Consider the following 7461-nt stretch of genomic DNA (forward strand, 5'->3'; position numbering starts at 1 on the left):
ATGGGAAGTCAACCAATTTTTTAAAATTCTTTTTTTCTTTCTTTTTTTTTCTTCTTTCTATTCTTTTCTTTCTTTCTTTCTTCCCCCCCCTCCGTTTTTCTCTCTTCACATACTTTCAGAACCCTTTCACCTCCCTCAGTTTCCTATCAATATATTGTTCCACCACTTTCAATGTATTATGTTTCTTTACAAAATAAAAAATAATGAGTAAACAATCTTCCAAAACAGCAATATTTGGGGACCAAAATAAAAACGCCATAACATGTTAGAGATAGAAACTTTCAAATGGCACAGAGCTTGTCTTCTCATTGTAATGAGTCATGTTTTCTAGCTACTTTGAGCCACTGGGGTTTGGTTCCAGTGTTATCAAGCCATGGTACAACCCCTCCCCAACCACACACACACAAATGTATAGTTCACCATGGGCTCAGAAATAAATATATGATTTTTCCCATTTTGAAAGACCATTTCTGGACTTGTGCAAGTTCAAAGCATCAGATGACCCATACCAAACCACCAGCAGCTATAAACCCCTAAAGGCCTAAACCATCTAACTTTTAAATAAATTGTATCTATTCTTCATGACTTTCTATATAATTCTGTATACTGTATCTATTTCATATATAATATATTACTTGTGCAAAATTTTTGGAAGTTCTGTAAGTTGTATTAAAATTAATTAAATCTGTACTTCCGAAGTGGGTGTCGCCTGTGTCTAAAATTTAAGAATAAAAACTTACCCAATATTTTTCCACTTTAATTTTGTAATGCTCTGAAACCTCTCAAAGTCAGTTTCATTTTCATGGTAAGCAGCCAAAAACGCTCCCATTCCTCTTTAAATTAAAGGCCTCTCACCATTAGGAAAGGGAAAACAGGGGGCAGGGTTTGCTAGGGAAAAGACTGAGAAAGCACAGAACCCTGGGAAATGTAGTTTGGGAAGACAAGAAGCCCTATATCAGAGAATTCAAAAAGCCCTGCCCTAAACTACATTTCCCAGAATTCTGCTTGCATCGGAATGTCCCAACCAGGATCGGGGAGAGATGTAGTAGCCAGCCAGCCAGCGTTCCAATAAATGATTGAATCTGCAAAGAGGAGGGTTGACTGATACTTCTAGTAAGTAAATCTCTATGCTGGGCTGGGAAGAAATCCCTAAATGGCTGTCCCCTGGGGTTATCTTCCAACTCAATAGGGGAAACATATTAATTAGTTTAGAGGCAGGGTGGCCATCTCTCAGGAGAGTTTTGATGGCGCCCTTCTGCCTGGATGAATGGGGTTGGACTAGATGGCCCTTTGGGGTTCCCTCCAACTCTATGATTCTATGAAAATGTAGAATTGGTTAATATTGGTTTCTATTGGTTAATATGAGAGTCATTCAATGAGATAGCTGTTGTGGCTTTTTAAAAAAATGTCAAAACTTTTTTTAAAAATCCCTAATATCAATAAGTATGAATATTTCTGAAAGCTGGGAGGAGGTGATCCCCTGTTATCGTGTGTCATTGTATAGAAAAATCACTGAGATAGCTCTTGTAGTTTTTTCAATGATATTTATTAAAAACTTTTAAAATACCACAAAATATGTGAATAACTGAAACATTCTGAAATTTGGTGTGCTAACAGTGGTAAATGTGTTGTAGCAAGTTTCACCCTAATACTGTAGTTGTAAATATGAGGATAAAGGGGCCCCTGGAGTTTCCCTACTTGTGCAATTACTATAACAAAAAAGTAACAAAATTTGTTACATTTGTTATAGTAACAAAATTTTAATGAACAATACTTTAGAAATGCTTTAGAAATGAAATGCCAGTGCCACCCATACAGTGTTTGTGTGTGTGTGTTTGTGTATATATATTCTTTACCAAAATATAACCAAATAAGCACTGAGACAGTCACCTCTTCTTAACCCTGCTGAGGAATTTTCTGAAAACAAGAATATTGGGCAACCCTTTTGGTTGTTTCCCAGTCAATCATCACAATCCATTGTTCGTGGATATGCAGAGATGGGTGACTTCCTTGTCAGCCTAGATAAACCCAAACCTGTATGTTTAGCTTCATGGTTCACTTGAAGCTGAGAGATTGCTGCCCGCAGAAACAGAGGCTTTGAGTATGTGCATGTGTTAAACTTCTTTATTAACAGCTAAGCCACCAGAACCCTCTGTGGATACCAACATCTGGAGATGCTAAAATCTTATTATATACATTGTTGTAGTAAATAGGCATCCTATGCACATAAAAATAAAATCAAGGTTTGCCTTTTGGAGTTCAAAAATAAACATTTGCAGGCAATGACCAGTTGAATTCATGGAGGCAGAATCTGTGGATATGGAGGAACAACTGAAAACATCACCATTTAAATGTGCATTTGATTAAACTGGCATAAATTGATGACTGTCCCTTATCTCCACTTAGACCCAGTTACTGCACTTCTTCTGGTCCATTCAGTAGAGCTTTTTAAGATATTGCACACAGACAACATTTTCCTTGGCCCCAGTGAAATATGTTCACTGTGCCCGACTAATAGCTATTGGTTTTGAGTATGTTTTAATGTATGATATGTTTTATGATTGTATATTTATGTTTTAAATGTATTTATGTGATTATATTTTATTGTGTATTGCTGGGCTTGGTCCCCATGTGAGCTGCCCTGAGTCTGCTTGGGGAGATGGGGTGGGATATAAGAATGAAGTTATTATAACAGAGCTCTTCAAAGTTATCATTAAAGTGCACTATCTGGCACTTTTAGGATTAGTTGGATAAACTTTTTAATATTTTAGGTCATTTTAAATTGAAGCTTGGGTGTTTTTTGTGCTTTATTTATTTGGAAATCTGAAATACTTTGGAGGTGGAAATATTCCTTTCATTTATAGCTACTTTTCTATGTGGAAAGTATGCTGACAGCCCTCGAGAAAAAGAGCTGTGACCAGCCCTGTCCCCCAACTTCATTCATTATGTCAGTGGTTCTCAACCTGTGGGTCCCCAGATGTTTTAGCCATCAACTCCCAGAAATCCTGACAGCTGATAAACTGACTGGGATTTCTGGGAGTTGTAGGCCAAAACACCTGGGGACCCACAGGTTGAGAACCATTGCATTATGTAGATGCAACAACAGATATTCCAAAATCCAGAAAAAAAAGAAACATTATGATCCAAGGATTTTGGATAATGGAAACTCAACCTATGCTGCAAGTCATAGCAGGTCTGACTCTTGAAGAGTGCTGGGATTTGTAGGCCAAAACCATCTAGAGCAGTGGTTCCCAACCTTTTTTTTTTACCAGGGCCCACTTGACTGGGGACCACTTTGTTCAGGAACCACTCTCCAACATTAGTACCAAAAGGGTTACGAATCAGTTTTTGGTCAACTTTAGATTCAATTTGATTATTTGGGGTGCTGATTCAGAAAATAGACCACATCAGCTCTAGTTTCCGATACAGAACATAAACCATCCAGTAGTTGCCATCTGCTTTCCCACAGAAAGCTGATGTGCTCTATCCAATGCAATGATCAGCTTGGCAGAAAGGAGCATAATAAAATAAATAAAATATAATAAATAAAGAGGAAGGAGGTTCACAGAAAAGTTTTTTGTTCTCACAGTCCACTGCTGGGCCACGGCCCACAGGTTGAGAACCACTGATCTAGAGAGTAGTGTGATTCACTATATTCAATTTAGAGATCCAATTGTAACTATAGAAGCATAGCTTGAAACTGGACATAGGATACAATAAGTGTGTACTACAAATAACAATTAGTTAATATTTCCTTATAGTATGTTTTCCCAGTACTACCCTCTGACACCTCTAGTGTTCAGTTTTGTTTTTCTTATTGCAATTCACATTGTGAGCTTATTTTAAAATAAATAAATAAACTTTCATAATTTCCATCCCCACGATTGCTCATGAAAAATATTAACAGGATGGGGTATACTGAATGATCGCTATCCAATTCCCTCCCCATCTTGTTGACAGAAAATCAAAGAAAACATGCACACAAGTAAATGTTGACCTCCTTGCAACACAAAAGTTCGTATGTAGAGGACAGCTCAGAAAAGAATAAACATCAAGATAAGCTGTTTGCTATGAAGACAAGTCAGATTTTTTAAAAATGAAATTATAGGATTGCTGAAGGGACAATTTTTTAAACAGGTGATAGTAAGAAAACAGAGTGAATTTCACACACCACCTCTACCACATACCACTTTCAGGTGGTAACATAACACAGGTCAAGTGCTCTTTATCTGAAATGCCTAGGACCAGAATTATTTTGAATCTGGGAAAACATGTATTTGTATACATGAATAAAATGAGAGCTGATGAAGATGAGACTCAAGTCTAAACATGACATTTGTTTATATTTCAGATGCACCTTATATACGAGGGCTATCCAGAAAGTTCATTACGTTTTGGAATTAAAAATAAACAAAGTATAGGAGAAAACATTTACCATATTCAGTTGAAAGCCAGACCCAAATACCAGTTCTCACCATAGTCCCCATTGAAATCTAGGCAGTTATCATATCGATAAAAGTGTTTGGTAAGCCCTCCCCCCCCCCCAACATTCCCGCCTGGCTTGCGTCCTGAACCAGGGTAGCTTTCCTTTCCTCAGCTGCGCATGTGCTGAACTCAGCTTTCCCCACGATCTCCCTGGATCGCTCTTTTGTTTTGCAAACGCTTGCAAGGAAGGCGCTCTTCTAAGGTTTTGCAAGAAGCACACCTTTCCTGTCCCAAAAAAACTTCCTTGCAAGCATTTGCAACCCCTTAATACAGTTCCTCATGTTGTGGTGATCCCCAACCATAAATTTATTTTTGTTGCTACTTCACAACTGTACTTTTGCTATAAATCGTAATGTAAATAATCAGATATTCACTGGACGAAAATTGGCGGAAATACCTGATATGCTCAAATTTGAATGCTGGTAGGATTGTGGGGGGATTGATTTTGTCATTTGGGAGTTGTAGTTGCTGGGATTTATAGTTAACCTACAATCATAGAGCATTCTGAACTCCACCAATGATGGAATTGAACCAAACTTGGCACATAGAACTCCCATGACCAACAGGAAATACTGTTTGGGTTTGGTGGGCATTGACATTGAGTTTTGGAGTTGTAGTTCACCTACATCCAGAGAGCACTTTGGACTCAAACTATGATGGATTTGGGTCAAACTTGGCACAAAATCTATACATCTTGAGCAATAGGTGAAATACAATTATATCATCTGGTTAGCATTCTCTCACAAAAGTGGTATTATATACAGCCAAATAGCTGAACACAAAGGTCTCATTCTTCATGGGATTAGGAAATGTTTGACTCTCTTGGAAAGCATCCAATACCTGAAATATCTCCTCTGGATTCTTATGTGTTCTGACATAGAAAAAGAATGAGGAAGCTTGTTGTTCATATCAGTTCTTGATATGAAAGCTGGTACGGATGGAGAATCTGAAGACTTAGGTGTTCTGCCTGGGATATGATTTTTTTTTAAATCTTCAGAACAGATAATTTGTTGCGCCAAGACAGAAAGGCCAAGCATCAAATGTATGAGATAAATGTGGATAATCACAACTTCATTAAACAAATGATTATAAACCAACATACTTTAACTAGAAACCAAAGGAATGAAGGGAAAGGAATGAAGTATACATATACACTTGCCACTCCACTTTCATGAGTTAAATTACAGTAGCGTCTCACTTATGCAATATAAACGGGCTGAGAGAACGTTGGATAAGCGAAAATGTTGGATAATAAGGAGGGATTAAAGAAAAGCCTATTAAATGCCAAATTATGTTATGATTGTACAAATTAAGCACCAAAACATCATGTTTTACAACAAATCAACAGAAAAGGCAGTTCAAGACACGGTAACGTTATGTAGTAATTACTGTACAGTAGAGTCTCAGTTATCCAACACTCGCTTATCCAACATTCTAGATTATCCAATGCATTTTTGTAGTGAATGTTTTCAATACATCATGATATTTTGGTGCTAAATTCATAAATACAGTAATTACTACATAGCATTACTGCGTATTGAACTACTTTTCTGTCAAATTTGTTGTATAACATGATGTTTTGGTGCTTAATTTGTAAAATCATGACGTAATTTGATGTTTAATAGGCTTTTCCTTAATCCCTCCTTATTATCCAACATATTCGCTTATCCAACATTCTGCCGGCCCGTTTATATTGGATAAGAGAGACTCTACTGTATTTACGAATTTAGCACCAAAACATCTCAGTGTATTGAAACACATGACTGACTACTAAAAGGCAGACTATGTTGGATAATACAGAATGTTGGATAAGTGAAGGTTGGATAACTGTGTCAAAGATCTGATTACTTGTCACCACCTCCACTACATCATTTTAATAGGGACTTATGAACTATTTTTGCAGTCTCTCTGCAAGCCTTGCAAGGCTGAGAAACTGCAAATATGAGATGAGGCTTGCAAGTCCCTATTAAAATGGTACAGAGTGGCAGTAGCAGAGGTGGTGGCAAGCCCTATATATTAAATGTTAATTCTCTCTCTATAAATACACACATACACACACACACACTTTTATGGGGCCACTTTACAAGGAGCCAGTGTAATGCTTTCAGAATTAGACTACAACTGGAGATCAGGGTTTGATTTCTTACTCATTCAAACACCCTGCGTGACCTTGGGCGGTTAGACTCTCAGCTCCAGATAACTGTGATAGGGACACTAGAAGTTAGAAATTACTTTAAAGCACACAACAACACATTTCCAAATGTGTATAGGATGGTCCTGTAGATGAAAAAATAGACAACAAGTCTCCCCAAACCTCTGTGCTCCCCAGTTTAATAACACACATTAAACCAGGGGAAACAGAGGGCTCTTCCAGACATGCCCAAAAATGTGACACCTGCCACATTTTTACTGGAGGTGTCCAAACGATGCCTCTGGTAAAAGCAAATTAATTTGGAACAAAGCAGGATTTCCTTAGATACCCGATAAGACTCAGGTGAGATCTGGGATTTACCAGGTGTGGGCCCTGTGTGGATTGGGCCCGAAGACCACGTCAGGCAATCCCCGGGCCCAATTCACACAGCCATTCAGGAGCCCAGAAAACTGAGAAATACAACTTACCTGGCTGCCATTAAGATACTCCTGGAGTCTTCCTGGCCAGGAGATGGGGGGGGGGAGGTGAGATCCCCCCCCCCCGCCTTTCTATGCGCCAGGAGGACTCCAGGAGTACTCTAATGTAGGCTGGGTAAGTTGTGTTACATTTTAAGGGCTTATTTTGGGGAGCTTCTGGGTATCACCCTCCCTGTGAAAGCCCAGGTTTGGGAGCTCTTATGGGAACAAAAACCGACACCAAAACAGGTTTTCAAAACCCACTTCGGTGTGGGCTTTACCCCTATTTGGAAGCACCCATAGTGTAGTCTGCAGACAACATGCAGTCCTGTTTTGGCTTTCTCCGGGATCGCAGCATTTTAGAAAAAG

Source organism: Anolis carolinensis, chromosome 2 (genome assembly GCF_035594765.1).
Source record: "Anolis carolinensis isolate JA03-04 chromosome 2, rAnoCar3.1.pri, whole genome shotgun sequence".
NCBI classification, from domain to species: Eukaryota; Metazoa; Chordata; class Lepidosauria; order Squamata; family Dactyloidae; genus Anolis; species Anolis carolinensis.